Raw genomic sequence first — 22,017 nt, forward strand, 5'->3', positions numbered from 1 at the left:
TAAATAGGAACAATCGTTAACGCTATTACTTATTACATTTTCTTAACTCTGGTTGTGTTCAAACCGTAAAAAACATCATTTGGCTATCTTGTATATGCGAAATAGTAAATTTAAATTTTATTCGAATAATAGATAACAGTAATAGAGTGAGATATAGTTATTTTTTTTAAAAACAATTCATAAGAAAAATTTTAAAAATAATTTACAGTACATTAAATGAACTTCAAAAATTAAATTGGAATCAAATCGGACAATGCTGTAATGATAAATTGTTCTATTTTCTTAACCCTGGTTATGTCCAAAACTTAAAAAAGATCATTTGGGTCATCTTGTATAACTTAAATATTAATTTTATAATAAATTTGAATAATAGATAACCGTAATTGAGTGAGATATGACTATTTTTTTTAAACACAATACATCAAAATATTTTTAAAAATCATTTAGGGTTAATCAAATTATATCTAAAAATTAAATAGGAACAATCGTTAACGCTATTAGTTATTACATTTTCTTAACTCTGGTTGTGTTCAAACCATAAAAAACATTATTTGGCTATCTTGTATATTCGAAATAGTAAATTTATATTATATTCAAATAAAAGATAACAGTAATAGAGTAAGATATAAATATTTTTTTAAAAAACAATTCATAGGAAACATTTTAAAAATAATTTACAGTACATTAAATGAACTTCAAAAATTAAATTGGAGTCAAATCGGACAATGCTATAATGATTAATTGTTCTATTTTCTTAACCCTTGTTATGTCCTAAACTTAAAAAGGATCATTTGGGTCATCTTGTATAACCTAAATATTCATTTTAAAATAAATTTGAATAATAGATAGCCGTAATTGTGTGAGATATGACTATTTATTTTAAACACAATACATCAAAATATTTTTAAAAATCATTTAGAATTAATCAAATTATACCTAAAAATTAAATAGGAACAATCGTTAACGCTATTAGTTATTACACTTTCTTAACTCTGGTTGTGTTCAAACCGTAAAAAATATCATTTGGCTATCTTGTATATGCGAAATAGTAAATTTAAATTATATTCGAATAATAGATAACAGTAATGGAGTGAGATTTAATTATTTTTTTAAAAATACTATAATGATTAATTGTTCAATTTTCTTAACCCTTGTTATGTTCAAAACTTAAAAACGATCATTTGGGTTATCTTGTATAACCTAAATATTAATTTTAAAATAAATTTGAATAATAGATAATTGAGTGAGATATGACTATTTTTTTTAAACACAATACCTCAAAATATTTTTAAAAATCATTTAGGGTTAAACAAATTATATCTAAAAATTAAATCGGAACAATCGTTACCGCTATTAGTTATTACATTTTCTTAACTCTGGTTGTGTTCAAACCATAAAAAACATCATTTGGCTATCTTGTATATGCGAAATAGTAAATTTAAATTTTATTCGAATAATAGATAACAGTAATAGAGTGAGATATAATTATTTTTTTTAAAAACAATTCATAAGAAAAATTTTAAAAATAATTTACAGTACATCAAATGAACTTTAAAAATGAAACTGAAGTCAAATCGGACAATGCTATAATGATTAATTGTTCTATTTTCTTAACCCTTGTTATGTCCAAAACTTAAAAACGATCATTTGGGTCATCTTGTATAACCTAAATATTAATTTTAAAATAAATTTGAATAATAGATAACCCTAATTGAGTGAGATATGACTATTTTTTTAAACACAATAGCTCAAAATATTTTTAAAAATCATTTAAGGTTAATCAAATTATATCTAAAAATTAAATAGGAACAATCGTTAACGCTATTACTTATTACATTTTCTTAACTCTGGTTGTGTTCAAACCGTAAAAAACATCATTTGGCTATCTTGTATATGCGAAATAGTAAATTTAAATTTTATTCGAATAATAGATAACAGTAATAGAGTGAGATATAGTTATTTTTTTAAAAAACAATTCATAAGAAAAATTTTAAAAATAATTTACAGTACATTAAATGAACTTCAAAAATTAAATTGGAATCAAATCGGACAATGCTGTCCGATTTGATTGATTGATTGAATAAATTGTTCTATTTTCTTAACCCTGGTTATGTCCAAAACTTAAAAAAGATCATTTGGGTCATCTTGTATAACCTAAATATTAATTTTAAAATAAATTTGAATAATAGATAACCCTAATTGAGTGTGATATGACTATTTTTTTTAAACACAATACATCAAAATATTTTTAAAAATCATTTAGGGTTAATCAAATTATATCTAAAAATTAAATCGGAACAATCGTTACCGCTATTAGTTATTACATTTTCTTAACTCTGGTTGTGTTCAAACCATAAAAAACATGATTTGGCTATCTTGTATATGCGAAATAGTAAATTTAAATTATATTCGAATAATAGATAACAGTAATAGAGTGAGATATAATTCTTTTTTAAAAAAACAATTCATAAGAAAATTTTTTAAAATAATTTACAGTACATCAAATGAAATTCAAAAATGAAACGAGTCAAATCGGACAATGCTATAATGATTAATTGTTCTATTTTCTTAACCCTTGTTATGTCCAAAACTTAAAAACGATCATTTGGGTCATCTTGTATAACTTAAATATTAATTTTAAAAATAAATTTGAATAATAGATAACCGTAATTGAGTGAGATATAACTATTTTTTTTAAACAAAGTACATCAAAATATTTTTAAAAATCATTTAGGCTTAATCAAATTATATCTAAAAATTAAATAGGAACAATCGTTAACGCTATTAGTTATTACATTTTCTTAACTCTGGTTGTGTTGAAACCATAAAAAACATTATTTAGCTATCTTGTATATGCGAAATTGTAAATTTAAATTATATTCGAATAACAGATAACAGTAATGGAGTGAGATTTAATTATTTTTTTAAAAATGCTATAATGATTAATTGTTCTATTTTCTTCACCCTGGTTATGTCCAAAACTTAAAAAGGATCATTTGGGTCATCTTGTATAACCTAAATATTCATATTAAATGAAATTTGAATAATAGATAACCGTAATTGTGTGAGATATCACTACTTTTTTAAACACAATACATCAAAATATTTTTAAAAATCATTTAGGGTTAATCAAATTATATGTAAAAATTGAATTAAAATTAAATCGAAACAATCGCCAACGCTATTAGTTTTTATATTTTCTTAATTCTGGTTGTGTTCAAACCGTAAAAAACATCATTTGGCTAACTCGTATTTGCGAATTAGAAAATTTAAATTATATTCGAATAATAGATAACAGTAATAGAGTGAGATATAGTTATTTTTTTAAAAAACAATTCATAAGAAAAATTTTAAAAATAATTTACAGTACATTAAATGAACTTAAAGAATTAAATTGGAATCAAATCGGACAATGCTGTAATGATAAATTGTTCTATTTTCTTAACCCTGGTTATGTCCAAAACTTAAAAAAGATCATTTGGGTCATCTTGTATAACTTAAATATTAATTTTAAAATAAATTTGAATAATAGATAACCGTAATTAAGTGAGATACGACTTTTTTTTTTATACATAATACATCAAAATATTTTTAAAAATCATTTAACGTTAATCAAATTATATCTAAAAATTAAATAGAAACAATCGTTAACGCTATTAGTAATTACATTTTCTTAACTCTGGTTGTGTTCAAACCGTAAAAAACATCATTTGGCTATCCTGTATATGCGAAATAGTAAATTTAAATTATATTCGAATAATAGATAACAGTAATAGAGTGAGATATAATTATTTTTTTAAAAAACAATTTATAAGAAAAATTTTAAAAATAATTTACAGTACATCAAATGAACTTTAAAAATGAAACTGAAGTCAAATCGGACAATGCTATAATGATTAATTGTTCTATTTTCTTAACCCTTGTTATGTCCAAAACTTAAAAACGATCATTTGGGTCATCTTGTATAACCTAAATATTAATTTTAAAATAAATTTAAATAATAGATAACCGTAATTGAGTGAGATATGACAATTTTTTTTAAACACAATACATCAAAATATTTTTAAAAATCATTTAGGGTTAATTAAATTATATCTAAAAATTAAATCGGAACGATCGTAAACGCTATTAGTAATTACATTCTCTTAACTCTGGTAGTGTTCAAACCATAAAAAACATCATTTGGCTATCTTGTATATGCGAAATAGTAAATTTAAATTATATTCGAATAAAAGATAACCGTAATAGAGTGAGATATAAAAATTTTTTTAAAAAACAATTCATAAGAAACATTTTAAAAATAATTTACAGTATATTAAATGAACTTCAAAAATTAAATTGGAGTCAAATCGGACAATGCTATAATGATTAATTGTTCTATTTTCTTAACTCTGGTTATGTCCAAAACTTAAAAAGGATCATTTGGGTCATCTTGTATAACCTAAATATTCATATTAAAATAAATTTGAATAATAGATAACCCTAATTGAGTGAGATATTTTTTTTAAACACAATACCTCAAAATATTTTTAAAAATCATTTAAGATTAATTAAATTATATCTAAAAATTAAATAGGAACAATCGTTAACGCTATTACTTATTACATTTTCTTAACTCTGGTTGTGTTTAAACCGTAAAAAACATCATTTGGCTATCTTGTATATGCGAAATAGTAAATTTAAATTTTATTCGAATAAATAACAGTAATAGAGTGAGATATAGTTATTTTTTTAAAAAACAATTAAAAAACAAATCGGACAATGCTATAATAATTAATTGTTCTATTTTCTTAACCCTTGTTATGTCCTAAACTTAAAAACGATCATTTGGGTTATCTTGTATAACCTAAATATTAATTTTAAAATAAATTTGAATAATAGATAACCCTAATTGAGTGAGATATGACTATTTATTTTAAACACAATACCTCAAAATATTTTTAAAAATCATTTAGGGTTAAACAAATTATATCTAAAAATTAAATCGGAACAATCGTTACCGCTATTAGTTATTACATTTTCTTAACTCGTACGTACTCATACGTTACTCGTAACGTAATTGAGTGAGATATGACTATTTTTTTTAAACACAATACATCAAAATATTTTTAAAAATCATTTAGGGTTAATCAAATTATATCTAAAAATTAAATAGGAACAATCGTTAACGCTATTAGTTATTACATTTTCTTAACTCTGGTTGTGTTCAAACCATAAAAAACATTATTTGGCTATCTTGTATATTCGAAATAGTAAATTTATATTATATTCGAATAAAAGATAACAGTAATAGAGTAAGATATAAATATTTTTTTAAAAAACAATTCATAGGAAACATTTTAAAAATAATTTACATTAAATGAACTTCAAAAATTGCATTGGAGTCAAATCGGACAATGCTATAATGATTAATTGTTCTATTTTCTTAACCCTTGTTATGTCCTAAACTTAAAAAGGATCATTTGGGTCATCTTGTATAACCTAAATATTCATTTTAAAATAAATTTGAATAATAGATAGCCGTAATTGTGTGAGATATGACTATTTATTTTAAACACAATACATCAAAATATTTTTAAAAATCATTTAGAATTAATCAAATTATACCTAAAAATTAAATAGGAACAATCGTTAACGCTATTAGTTATTACACTTTCTTAACTCTGGTTGTGTTCAAACCGTAAAAAATATCATTTGGCTATCTTGTATATGCGAAATAGTAAATTTAAATTATATTCGAATAATAGATAACAGTAATGGAGTGAGATTTAATTATTTTTTTAAAAATACTATAATGATTAATTGTTCAATTTTCTTAACCCTTGTTATGTTCAAAACTTAAAAACGATCATTTGGGTTATCTTGTATAACCTAAATATTAATTTTAAAATAAATTTGAATAATAGATAATTGAGTGAGATATGACTACTTTTTTTAACACAATACATCAAAATATTTTTAAAAATCATTTAGAATTAATCAAATTATACCTAAAAATTAAATAGGAACAATCGTTAACGCTATTAGTTATTACATTTTCTTAACTCTGGTTTTGTTCAAACCGTAAAAAACATCATTTGGCTATCCTGTATATGCGAAATAGTAAATTTAAATTATATTCGAATAATAGATAACAGTAATAGAGTGAGATATAATTATTTTTTTAAAAAACAATTTATAAGAAAAATTTTAAAATAATTTACAGTACATCAAATGAACTTTAAAAATGAAACTGAAGTCAAATCGGACAATGCTATAATGATTAATTGTTCTATTTTCTTAACCCTTGTTATGTCCAAAACTTAAAAACGATCATTTGGGTCATCTTGTATAACCTAAATATTAATTTTAAAATAAATTTAAATAATAGATAACCGTAATTGAGTGAGATATGACAATTTTTTTTAAACACAAAAATCAAAATATTTTTAAAAATCATTTAGGGTTAATTAAATTATATCTAAAAATTAAATCGGAACGATCGTTAACGCTATTAGTAATTACATTCTCTTAACTCTGGTAGTGTTCAAACCATAAAAAACATCATTTGGCTATCTTGTATATGCGAAATAGTAAATTTAAATTATATTCGAATAAAAGATAACAGTAATAGAGTGAGATATAAATATTTTTTTAAAAAACAATTCATAAGAAACATTTTAAAAATAATTTACAGTATATTAAATGAACTTCAAAAATTAAATTGGAGTCAAATCGGACAATGCTATAATGATTAATTGTTCTATTTTCTTAACTCTGGTTATGTCCAAAACCTAAAAAGGATCATTTGGGTCATCTTGTATAACCTAAATATTCATATTAAAATAAATTTGAATAATAGATAACCGTAATTGTGTGAGATATCACTACTTTTTTTAACACAATACATTAAAATATTTTTAAAAATCATTTAGAATTAATCAAATTATACCTAAAAATTAAATAGGAACAATCGTTAACGCTATTAGTTATTACATTTTCTTAACTCTGGTTTTGTTCAAACCGTAAAAAACATCATTTGGCTATCTCGTATATGCGAATTAGAAGATTTAAATTATATTCGGATAATAGATAACAGTAATAGAGTGAGATATAATTATTTTTTTAAAAAACAATTTATAAGAAAAATTTTAAAAATAATTTACAGTACATTAAATGATCTTCAAAAATTAAATTGGAGTCAAATCGGACAATGCTATAATGATTAATTGTTCTATTTTCTTAACCCTGGTTATGTCCAAAACTTAAAAAAGATCATTTGGGTCATCTTGTACAACTTAAATATTAATTTTAAAATAAATTTGAATAACAGATAACCGTAATTGAGTGAGATACGACTTTTTTTTTAAACATAATACATCAAAATATTTTTAAAAATCATTTAAGGTTAATCAAATTATATCTAAAAATTAAATAGTAACAATCGTTAACGCTATTAGTTATTACATTTTCTTAACTCTGGTTGTGTTCAAACCGTAAAAAACATCATTTGGCTATCTTTTATATGCGAAATAGTAAATTTAAATTATATTCGAATAATAGATAACAGTAATGGAGTGAGATTTAATTATTTTTTTAAAAAACAATTCATAAGAAACATTTTAAAAATAATTTACAGTACATTAAATCAACTTCAAAAATCAAATTGGAATCAAATCGGACAATGATTAATTGTTCTATTTTCTTAACCCTGGTTATGTCCAAAACTTAAAAAGGATCATTTGGGTCATCTTGTATAACCTAAATATTCATATTAAAATAAATTTGAATAATAGATAACCGTAATTGCACACAGTAGTGATATCTCACAAGATATCACTACTTTTTTAAACACAATACATCAAAATATTTTTAAAAATCATTTAGGGTTAATCAAATTATATCTAAAAATTGAATTAAAATTAAATCGAAACAATCGCCAGCGCTATTAGTTTTTATATTTTCTTAATTCTGGTTGTGTTCAAACCGTAAAAAACATCATTTGGCTATCTCGTATTTGCGAATTAGAAAATTTAAATTATATTCGGATAATAGATAACAGTAATAGAGTGATATAATTATTTTTTTAAAAAACAATTTATAAGAAAAATTTTAAAAATAATTTACAGTACATTAAATGAACTTCAAAAATGAAATTGGAGTCAAATCGGACAATGCTATAATGATTAATTGTTCTATTTTCTTAACCCTTGTTATGTCCAAAACTTAAACAGGATCATTTGGGTCATCTTGTATAACCTAAATATTCATATTAAAATAAATTTGAATAATAGATAACCGTAATTGTGTGAGATATCACTACTTTTTTAAAGACAATACATCAAAATATTTTTAAAAATCATTTAGGGTTAATCAAATTATATCTAAAAATTGAATTAAAATTAAATCGAAACAATCGCCAACGCTATTAGTTATTATATTTTTTTAACTCTGGTTGTATTCAAACCGTAAAAAACATCATTTGGCTATCTTGTATATGCGAAATAGTAAATTTAAATTATATTCGAATAATAGATAACAGTAATGGAGTGAGATTTAATTATTTTTTTAAAAATGCTATAATGATTAATTGTTCTATTTTCTTAATCCTTGTTATGTCCAAAACTTAAAAACGATCATTTGCGTCATCTTGTATAACCTAAATATTAATTTTAAAATAAACTTGAATAATAGATAACCCTAATTGAGTGAGATATGACTATTTTTTTTAAACACAATACATCAAAATATTTTTAAAAATCATTTAGGGTTAAACAAATTATATCTAAAAATTAAATCGGAACAATCGTTACCACTATTAGTTATTACATTTTCTTAACTCTGGTTGTGTTCAAACCATAAAAAACATCATTTGGCTATCTTGTATATGCGAAATAGTAAATTTAAATTATATTCGAATAATAGATAACAGTAATGGAGTGAGATTTAATTATTTTTTTAAAAATACTATAATGATTAATTGTTCAATTTTCTTAACCCTTGTTATGTTCAAAACTTAAAAACGATCATTTGGGTTATCTTGTATAACCTAAATATTAATTTTAAAATAAATTTGAATAATAGATAATTGAGTGAGATATGACTACTTTTTTTAACACAATACATCAAAATATTTTTAAAAATCATTTAGAATTAATCAAATTATACCTAAAAATTAAATAGGAACAATCGTTAACGCTATTAGTTATTACATTTTCTTAACTCTGGTTTTGTTCAAACCGTAAAAAACATCATTTGGCTATCCTGTATATGCGAAATAGTAAATTTAAATTATATTCGAATAATAGATAACAGTAATAGAGTGAGATATAATTATTTTTTTAAAAAACAATTTATAAGAAAAATTTTAAAAATAATTTACAGTACATCAAATGAACTTTAAAAATGAAACTGAAGTCAAATCGGACAATGCTATAATGATTAATTGTTCTATTTTCTTAACCCTTGTTATGTCCAAAACTTAAAAACGATCATTTGGGTCATCTTGTATAACCTAAATATTAATTTTAAAATAAATTTAAATAATAGATAACCGTAATTGAGTGAGATATGACAATTTTTTTTAAACACAATACATCAAAATATTTTTAAAAATCATTTAGGGTTAATTAAATTATATCTAAAAATTAAATCGGAACGATCGTTAACGCTATTAGTAATTACATTCTCTTAACTCTGGTAGTGTTCAAACCATAAAAAACATCATTTGGCTATCTTGTATATGCGAAATAGTAAATTTAAATTATATTCGAATAAAAGATAACAGTAATAGAGTGAGATATAAATATTTTTTTAAAAAACAATTCATAAGAAACATTTTAAAAATAATTTACAGTATATTAAATGAACTTCAAAAATTAAATTGGAGTCAAATCGGACAATGCTATAATGATTAATTGTTCTATTTTCTTAACTCTGGTTATGTCCAAAACCTAAAAAGGATCATTTGGGTCATCTTGTATAACCTAAATATTCATATTAAAATAAATTTGAATAATAGATAACCGTAATTGTGTGAGATATCACTACTTTTTTTAACACAATACATCAAAATATTTTTAAAAATCATTTAGAATTAATCAAATTATACCTAAAAATTAAATAGGAACAATCGTTAACGCTATTAGTTATTACATTTTCTTAACTCTGGTTTTGTTCAAACCGTAAAAAACATCATTTGGCTATCTCGTATATGCGAATTAGAAGATTTAAAATATATTCGGATTATAGATAACAGTAATAGAGTGAGATATAATTATTTTTTTAAAAAACAATTTATAAGAAAAATTTTAAAAATAATTTACAGTACATTAAATGATCTTCAAAAATTAAATTGGAGTCAAATCGGACAATGCTATAATGATTAATTGTTCTATTTTCTTAACCCTGGTTATGTCCAAAACTTAAAAAAGATCATTTGGGTCATCTTGTACAACTTAAATATTAATTTTAAAATAAATTTGAATAATAGATAACCGTAATTGTGTGAGATATCACTACTTTTTTAAAGACAATACATCAAAATATTTTTAAAAATCATTTAGGGTTAATCAAATTATATCTAAAAATTGAATTAAAATTAAATCGAAACAATCGCCAACGCTATTAGTTATTATATTTTTTTAACTCTGGTTGTATTCAAACCGTAAAAAACATCATTTGGCTATCTTGTATATGCGAAATAGTAAATATAAATTATATTCGAATAATAGATAACCCTAATTGAGTGAGATATGACTATTTTTTTTAAACACAATACATCAAAATATTTTTAAAAATCATTTAGGGTTAAACAAATTATATCTAAAAATTAAATCGGAACAATCGTTACCACTATTAGTTATTACATTTTCTTAACTCTGGTTGTGTTCAAACCATAAAAAACATCATTTGGCTATCTTGTATATGCGAAATAGTAAATTTAAATTATATTCGAATAATAGATAACAGTAATAGAGTGAGATATAATTATTTTTTTAAAAAACAATTCATAGGAAAAATTTTAAAAATAATTTACAGTACATTAAATGAACTTCAAAAATTAAATTGGAATCAAATCGGACAATGCTGTAATGATAAATTGTTCTATTTTCTTAACCCTGGTTATGTCCAAAACTTAAAAAAGATCATTTGGGTCATCTTGTATAACTTAAATATGAATTTTAAAATAAATTTGAATAACAGATAACCGTAATTGAGTGATAAAAGACTATTTTTTTAAACAAAATACATCAAAATATTTTTTTAAATCATTTAGGGTTAATCAAATTATATCTAAAAATTAAATCGGAACAATCGTTACCGCTATTAGTTATTACATTTTCTTAACTCTGGTTGTGTTTAGACCATAAAAAACATTATTTGGCTATCTTGTATATGCGAAATAGGAAATTTAAATTATATTCGGATAATAGGTAACAGTAATAGTGTGAAATATGATTATTTTTTTTTTTAAACAATACATAAGAAAAATTTTAAAAATAATTTACACTACATCAAATGAACTTTAAAAATAAAACTGGAGTCAAATCGGACAATGCTGTAATGATAAATTGTTCTATTTTCTTAACCCTGGTTATGTCCAAAACTTAAAAAAGATCATTTGGGTCATCTTGTATAACTTAAATATTAATTCTAAAATAAATTTGAATAACAGATAACCGTAATTGAGTGAGAAAAGACTATTTTTTTTAAACAAAATACATCAAAATATTTTTTAAAATCATTTAGGGTTAATCAAATTATATCTAAAAATTAAATCGGAACCTATTAATTTAAAGTTAACGCTATTAGTTATTACATTTTCTTAACTCTGGTTGTGTTTAATCCATAAAAAACATTATTTGGCTATATTGTATATGCGAAATAGTAAATTTAAATTATATTCGGATAAAAGATAACAGTAATAGAGTAAGATATAAATATTTTTTTAAAAAACAATACATAAGAAAAATTTTAAAAATAATTTACACTACATCAAATGAACTTCAAAAATGAAACTGGAGTCAAATCGGATAATGCTATAATGATTAATTGTTCTATTTTCTTAACCCTTGTTATGTCCAAAACTTAAAAACGATCATTTGGGTCATCTTGTATAACCTAAATATTAATTTTAAAATAAATTTGAATAATAGATAACCGTAATTGAGTGAGATATGACTTTTTTTTTTAAACACAATACATCAAAATATTTTTAAAAATCATTTAGGAATAATCAAATTATATCTAAAAATTAAATAGGAACAATCGTTAACGCTATTAGTTATTACATTTTCTTAACTCTGGTTGTGTTCAAACCATAAAAAACATTATTTGGCTATCTTGCATATGCGAAATAGTAAATTTAAATTATATTCGAATAAAAGATAACAGTAATAGAGTAAGATATAAATTTTTTTTCAAAAAACAATTCATAAGAAACATTTTAAAAATAATTTACAGTACATTAAACCAACTTCAAAAATTAAATTGGAATCAAATCGGACAATGATTGACAATTAATTGTTCTATTTTCTTAACCCTGGTTATGTCCAAAACTGAAAAAGGATCATTTGGGTCATCTTGTATAACCTAAATATTCATATTAAAATAAATTTGAATAATAGATAACCGTAATTGTGTGAGATATCACTACTTTTTTAAACACAATACATCAAAATATTTTTAAAAATCATTTAGGGTTAAACAAATTATATCTAAAAATTGAATTAAAATTAAATCGAAACAATCGCCAGCGCTATTAGTTATTATATTTTCTTAATTCTGGTTGTGTTCAAACCGTAAAAAACATCATTTGGCTATCTCGTATATGCGAATTAGAAAATTTAAATTATATTCGGATAATAGATAACAGTAATAGAGTGAGATATAATTATTTTTTTAAAAAACAATTCATAAGAAAAATTTTAAAAATAATTTACAGTACATTAAATGATCTTCAAAAATTAAATTGGAGTCAATTCGGACAATGCTATAATGATTAATTGTTCTATTTTCTTAACCCTTGTTATGTCCAAAACTTAAAAAGGATCATTTGGGTCATCTTGTATAACCTAAATATTCATTTTAAAATAAATTTGAATAATAGATAACCGTAATTGAGTGAGATATGACTATTTATTTTAAACACAATACATCAAAATATTTTTAAAAATCATTTAGAATTAATCAAATTATATCTAAAAATTAAATAGGAACAATCGTTAACGCTATTAGTTATTACATTTTCTTAACTCTGGTTATGTTCAAACCGTAAAAAACATCATTTGGCTATCTTGTATATGCGAAATAGTAAATTTAAATTATATTCGAATAATAGATAACAGTAATGGAGTGAGATTTAATTATTTTTTAAAAATGCTATACTGATTAATTGTTCTATTTTCTTAACCCTGGTTATGTCCAAAACTTGAAAAAGATCATTTGGGTCATCTTGTATAACCTAAATATTAATTTTAAAATAAATTTGAATAATAGATAACCGTAATTGTGTGAGATATCACTACTTTTTTTAACACAAAACATCAACATATTTTTAAAAATCATTTAGGGTTAATCAAATTATATCTAAAAATTAAATCGGAACAATCGTTAACGCTATTAGTTATTACATTTTCTTAACTCTGGTAGTGTTCAAACCATAAAAAACATTTGGCTATCTTGTATATGCGAAATAGTAAATTTAAATTATATTCGAATAATACATAACAGTAATGGAGTGAGATATAATTATTTTTTTAAAAAACAATTAATAAGAAAAATTTTAAAAATAATTTACAGTACATTAAATGAACTTCAAAAATTAAATTGGAATCAAATCGGACAATGCTGTAATGATAAATTGTTCTATTTTCTTAACCCTGGTTATGTCCAAAACTTAAAAAAGATCATTTGGGTCATCTTGTATAACTTAAATATTAATTTTAAAATAAATTTGAATAACAGATAACCGTAATTGAGTGATAAAAGACTATTTTTTTAAACAAAATACATCAAAATATTTTTTTAAATCATTTAGGGTTAATCAAATTATATCTAAAAATTAAATCGGAACAATCGTTACCGCTATTAGTTATTACATTTTCTTAACTCTGGTTGTGTTTAGACCATAAAAAACATTATTTGGCTATCTTGTATATGCGAAATAGGAAATTTAAATTATATTCGGATAATAGGTAACAGTAATAGTGTGAAATATGATTTTTTTTTTTTAAACAATACATAAGAAAAATTTTAAAAATAATTTACACTACATCAAATGAACTTTAACAATAAAACTGGAGTCAAATCGGATAATGCTATAATGAGTAATTGTCCTATTTTCTTAACCCTTGTTATGTCCAAAACTTAAAAAGGATCATTTGGGTCATCTTGTATAACCTAAATATTCATATTAAAATAAATTTGAATAATAGATAACCGTAATTGTGTGAGATATCACTACTTTTTTAAACACAATACATCAAAATATTTTTAAAAATCATTTAGGGTTAATCAAATTATATCTGAAAATTAAATCGGAACAATCGTTACCGCTATTAGTTGTTACATTTTCTTAACTCTGGTTGTGTTCAAACCATAAAAAACATCATTTGGCTATCTTGTATATGCGAAATAGTAAATTTAAATTATATTCAAATAAAAGATAACAGTAATAGAGTAAGATATAAATATTTTTTTAAAAAACAATTCATAAGAAACATTTTAAAAATAATTTACACTACATCAAATGAACTTCAAAAATGAAACTGGAGTCAAATCGGATAATGCTATAATGATTAATTGTCCTATTTTCTTAACCCTTGTTATGTCCAAAACTTAAAAAGGATCATTTGGGTCATCTTGTATAACCTAAATATTCATATTAAAATAAATTTGAATAATAGATAACCGTAATTGTGTGAGATATCACTACTTTTTTAAACACAATACATCAAAATATTTTTAAAAATCATTTAGGGTTAATCAAATTATATCTAAAAATTGAATTAAAAGTAAATCGAAACAATCGCCAGCGCTATTAGTTATTATATTTTCTTAATTCTGGTTGTGTTCAAACCGTAAAAAACATCATTTGGCTATCTCGTATATGCGAATTAGAAAATTTAAATTATATTCGGATAATAGATAACAGTAATAGTGTGAAATATGATTATTTTTTTTTTTAAACAATACATAAGAAAAATTTTAAAAATAATTTACACTACATCAAATGAACTTTAAAAATTAAATTGGAGTCAAATCGGACAATGCTATAATGATTAATTGTTCTATTTTCTTAACCCTTGTTATGTCCAAAACTTAAAAACGATCATTTGGGTCATCTTGTATAACCTAAATATTCATTTTAAAATAAATTTGAATAATAGATAACCGTAATTGAATAAGATATGACTATTTATTTTAAACACAATACATCAAAATATTTTTAAAAATCATTTAGAATTAATCAAATTATATCTAAAAATTAAATAGGAACAATCGTTAACGCTATTAGTTATTACATTTTCTTAACTCTGGTTATGTTCAAACCGTAAAAAACATCATTTGGCTATCTTGTATATGCGAAATAGTAAATTTAAATTATATTCGAATAATAGATAACAGTAATGGAGTGAGATTTAATTATTTTTTAAAAATGCTATACTGATTAATTGTTCTATTTTCTTAACCCTTGTTATGTCCAAAACTTAAAAACGATCATATGGGCCTCTTGTATAACCTAAATATTAATTTTAAAATAAATTTGAATAATAGATAACCCTAATTGAGTGAGATATGACTATTTTTTTTAAACACAATACATCAAAATATTTTTAAAAATCATTTAGGGTTAATCAAATTATATCTGAAAATTAAATCGGAACAATCGTTACCGCTATTAGTTGTTACATTTTCTTAACTCTGGTTGTGTTCAAACCATAAAAAACATCATTTGGCTATCTTGTATATGCGAAATAGTAAATTTAAATTATATTCGAATAAAAGATAACAGTAATAGAGTAAGATATAAATATTTTTTTAAAAAACAATTCATAAGAAACATTTTAAAAATAATTTACACTACATCAAATGAACTTCAAAAATGAAACTGGAGTCAAATCGGATAATGCTATAATGATTAATTGTCCTATTTTCTTAACCCTTGTTATGTCCAAAATTAAAAAAGGATCATTTGGGTCATCTTGTATAACCAAAATATTAATTTTAAAATAAATTTGAATAATAGATAACCGTAATTGAGTGAGATATGACTTTTTTTTTTTAAACACAATACATCAAAATATTTTTAAAAATCATTTAGGGCTAATCAAATTATATCTAAAAATTAAATAGGAACAATCGTTAACGCTATTATTTATTACATTTTCTTAACTCTGGTTGTGTTCAAACCATAAAAAAACATTATTTGGCTATCTTGCATAGGCAAAATAGTAAATTTAAATTATATTCGAATAAAAGATAACAGTAATAGAGTAAGATATAAATATTTTTTTTAAAAAACAATTCATAAGAAACACTTTAAAAATAATTTACAATACATTAAATCAACTTCAAAAATTAAATTGGAATCAAATCAGACAATGCTGTAATGATTAATTGTTCTATTTTCTTAACCCTGGTTATGTCCAAAACTTAAAAAGGATCATTTGGGTCATCTTGTATACCCTAAATATTCATATTAAAATAAATTTGAATAATAGATAACCGTAATTGTGTGAGATATCACTACTTTTTTAAACACAATACATCAAAATATTTTTAAAAATCATTTAGGGTTAATCAAATTATATCTAAAAATTGAATTAAAGTTAAATCGAAACAATTGCCAGCGCTATTAGTAATTATATTTTCTTAACTCTGGTTGTGTTCAAACCGTAAAAAACATCATTTGGCTATCTCGTATATGCGAATTAGAAAATTTAAATTATATTCGGATAATAGATAACAGTAATAGGGTGAGATATAATTATTTTTTTAAAAAACAATTCATAAGAAAAATTTTAAAAATAATTTACAGTACATTAAATGATCTTCAAAAATTAATTTGGAGTCAAATCGGACAATGCTATAATGATTAATTGTTCTATTTTCTTAACCCTTGTTATGTCCAAAACTTAAAAAGGATCATTTGGGTCATCTTGTATAACCTAAATATTAATTTTAAAATAAATTTGAATAATAGATTACAGTAATTGAGTGAGATATGACTATTTTTTTTAAACACAATACATCAAAATTATTTTAAAAATCATTTAGGGTTAATCAAATTATATCTAAAAATTAAATCGGAACAATCGTTAACGCTATTAGTTATTACATTTTCTTAACTCTGGTTGTGTTCAAACCGTAAAAAACATCATTTGGTTATCTTGTATATGCGAAATAGTAAATTTAAATTATATTCGAATAATAGATAACAGTAATGAGTCAGATATAATTATTTTTTTTAAAAACAATTCATAAGAAAAATTTTAAAAATAATTTACAGTACATCAAATGAACTTTAAAAATGAAACTGAAGTCAAATCAAACAATGCTATAATGATTATTTGTTCTATTTTCTTAACCCTTGTTATGTCCAAAACTTAAAAAAGATCATTTGGGTCATCTTGTATAACCTAAATATTAATTTTAAAATAAATTTGAATAATAGATTACAGTAATTGAGTGAGATATGACTATTTTTTTTAAACACAATACATCAAAATTATTTTAAAAATCATTTAGGGTTAATCAAACCGTAAACCGTTTGGCTATCTTGTATATGCGAAATAGTAAACTTAAATCATATTCGAATAATAGATAACAGTAATAGAGAGAGATATAATTATTTTTTTAAAAAACAATTCATAAGAAAAATTTAAAAAATAATTTACAGTAAATCAAATGAACTTCAAAAATTAAATTGGAATCAAATCGGACAATGCTATAATGATTAATCGTTCTATTTTCTTAACCCTGGTTATGTCCAAAACTTAAAAAGGATCATTTGAGTCATCTTGTATAACCTAAATATTAATTTTAAAATAAATTTGAATAATAGATAACCGTAATTGAGTGAGATATGACTATTTTTTTAAAACACAATACATTAAAAAATTTAAAATAATTATTTAGGGTAAAACAAATTATATCTAAAAATTAAATTAAAATCATATCGGAACAATAGCTATAGGTAATAGTAATCGATTTTCTTTATCCTGGTTATGTCCACAACATAAAAAGGATCATTTGAGTCATCTTGTATAACCTAAATAATAATTTTAAATTATATTTGAATAATAGATAACCGTAATTGAGTGAGATATGACTATTTTTTTTAAACACAATACATCAAAATATTTTTAAAAATCATTTAGGGTTAATCAAATTATATCTAAAAATTAAATTAAAATTAAATCGGAACAATCGCCAACGCTATTAGTTATTACATTTTCTTAACTCTGGTTGTGTTCAAACCGCAAAAAACATCATTTGGCTATCTTGTATATGCGAAATGGTAAATTTAAATTATATTCGAATGATAGATATCAGTAATAGAGTGAGATATAATAATTTTTTTAAAAAACAATTCATAAGAATAATTTTAAAAATAATTTACAGTACATCAAATGAACTTCAAAAATTAAATTGGAATCAAATCGGACAATGCTATAATGATTAACTGTTCTACTTTCTTAACCCTGATTATGTCCACAACTTAAAAAGGATAATTTGGGTCATCTAGTATAACATAAATATTAATTTTAAAATAAATTTGAATAATAGATAACCGTAATTGAGTGAGATATGACTATTTTTTTAAAAAACAATACATTAAAAAATTTAAAATAATTATTTAGGGTAAAACAAATTATATCTAAAAATTAAATTAAAATCATATCGGAACAATAGCTATAGGTAATAGTAATCGATTTTCTTTATCCTGGTTATGTCCAAAACATAAAAAGGATCATTTGAATCATCTTGTATAACCTAAATAATAATTTTAAATTATATTTGAATAATAGATAACCGTAATTGAGTGAGATATGACTATTTTTTTAAAACATAATACATAAAACTATTTTTAAAAATCATTTAGGGTTAATCAAATTATATCTAAAAATTGAATTAAAATTAAATAGGAACAATCGCCAACGCTCTTAGATATTACATTTTCTTAACTCTGGTTGTGTTCAAACCGTAAAAAACATCATTTTGCTATCTTGTATATGCGAAATAGTAAATTTAAATTATATTCGAATAATAGATAACAGTAATAGAGTGAGATATAATTATTTTTTTAAAAAACAATACATAAGAAAAATTTTAAAAATAATTTACAGTACATCAAAGATTAAATTGGAATCAAATCGGACAATGCTATAATGATTAATTTTTCTTTTTTCTTAACCCTGATTATGTCTGAAACTTAAACAGGATCATTTGGGTCATCTTGTATAACTAAATATTAATTTTAAAATAAATTTCAATAATAGATAACCGTAATTGAGTAAGATATGACTATTTTTTTTAAACACAATACATCAAAATATTTTAAAAAATTACTTAGGGTTAAACAAATTATATCTAAAAATTAAATTGAAATCATATCGGAACAATAGCTATAGGTAATAGTAATCGATTTTCTTAATCCTGGTTATGTCCAAAACATAAAAAGGATTATTCGAGTCATCTTGTATAAACTAAATAATAATTTTAAATTATATTTAGATAATAGATAACCGTAATTGAGTGAGATATGGCTATTTTTTTAAAACATAATACATAAAACTATTTTTAAAAATCATTTAGGGTTAATCAAATTATATCTAAAAATTAAATTAAAATTAAATAGGAACAATCGCCAACGCTATTAGTTATTACATTTTCTTAACTCTGGTTGTGTTCAAACCGCAAAAAACATCATTTGGCTATCTTGTATATGCGAAAAATAAAATAAATTTAAATTATATTCGAATAATAGATATCAGTAATAGAGTGAAATATAATAATTTTTTTAAAAAACAACGAATTGTAGGCGTTCATCTGGTCTGATATATCAATATAGGCTTTGTGTTTATTATATTCAATAATACTTCTTGGCTTTGTTTTTTCTCCTGATTTTTTCTTCTGAGTAACCATTTCCGGAATAAATTTTGTTGTCAACATCAGAACATCTCTTCGGTCTTTCCATTTCTCAATAAATATACCCTTGTTACTCTCATTGGCAATATGCTCCCCACGTTTTAATTTTTTTTTGAACCACAACTTTTGAATTGTTTTTTCGATCCTGATTTAACAAATTATCCGTGAGTTTCAAGACAACATTGGAGGATACTGACTGTCCTTGAATAGGTTCTTTTTATTGCCCACAGTAGATTGAAAGATCGTAAAGATAACCATTTTCGAGACATAGTTTAAATAATTTTATGCCAAATTTGTGGCGCTTATTGCTAATATATTGTTTGAATTTCAGTCTGCCTTTAAAAGGTACAAGGGTCTCATCTATACAGATAAACTCGCCAGGGACAATTGGAGACTGAAAATTCTCCAGTAGTTTTGTAACAAGAGGTGTTATCTTGTACAATCTGTCACCATCAAGAACGGTTTCGTTGTTTGCAAAATGCCAAGTTTTTAACAACAGTTGAAAACGATTTCTAGGCATAATTTGTTTTATAAAGTTTAAGTATATTTTGCTTCTTGACCAATATGAGGAAATTGAACCAGACCCATCCACATGATACAGCCAATAAACTGTTCCAGCTCCGAGCGGTCTGTGTTTTTCCAGCTTTTGATGCGTTTCGTAATTGAACTTCGGCTTTTTGTTGTTCAGCGTATATATTTGTTTCTCGAACAAATAAATCAAATATGTCGTCAGTAATTATTAATTTATAAAATTCATATGGAGTTTGGTCATATAAATCATAAAGTTGCGCTCGAATGCCAGGATTGGTGACTGTAAATAAAAAATTTTTCATGTGCACGCCAGTTACATCGGACCAAAAAAACAAATCACTTTCATGTTCTGCTAGAGATTCATCCAGCATGGTCTCATCATTATAATTGATATTTCGCTGAATGACACTGTCAATAACTTTGTCAATGCTGTTACCTGTTATACCTCAAGTAAATTATTGTATTTAAAACTTATTGAACTTAAATTAAAATAAGTATATCGAACGGTATCGTTACAGATTTAAGTTCATATTTCTTTTAAATACGTGAATAAGTCTATTTTCTTCTTCTTTTCAATTGTTAAGCGTGTGAGATAAAAATTTCTAAATTGATTTTTGCTATAAGTGACGTAATACCCAATATAATAAGTAACTCATTATGAATTCGTCACAACAATACAGATTTTAATCATTATTATTATTTAAACTTGTAGGCATTTTTAAGTACAGAAAGTTTAACTTTATATAAATAAATATTTGAATAAAATGCGCGAAGCTTTTTATACGATTGTGGTTTTATTTCGTTTTTTAATCAAATTGGTAGAATATCAAACAGCCAAATAATTAATTTATATTTTAATTAATAAACATAATAAAAAACACTATTTAATATAATTTGTTTATTTATATTATATTAATAAAATATATTAATAAAATAATCATACTAATAATCTCCCCTATACTATCAAAACTTAAATATTGCACCTTTCAAATCTGTAACTATCAAAATAAGGAAACTGCCTCTTTTTCCATATTTATTTGTCTTTCAGTATTGCAATCAAAATAAGTATCTTTTTTCCGTATTTATTTGTCTTCCACTGCTGCAATTAAAATAAATATGAGCTAACTTATTAAATAATAACAAAAACTTACCTCAAAACTCATTATTGAATATTTATTATTCCACGATGAGATTTTTTATGTTCAATCAAATGTTTCAATGATTTGAATTGAACCTAAACATTTTTTATACTTATAATATTAATATTTTTGGTGTTCGGAAAAATAATTCTTCAGATTATCTGAGGTTATGTACAGCAGAAAATAAGAGAAGCAACCCACAATACAATAT

Source organism: Anthonomus grandis, chromosome 1 (genome assembly GCF_022605725.1).
Source record: "Anthonomus grandis grandis chromosome 1, icAntGran1.3, whole genome shotgun sequence".
Lineage (NCBI taxonomy): Eukaryota > Metazoa > Arthropoda > Insecta > Coleoptera > Curculionidae > Anthonomus > Anthonomus grandis.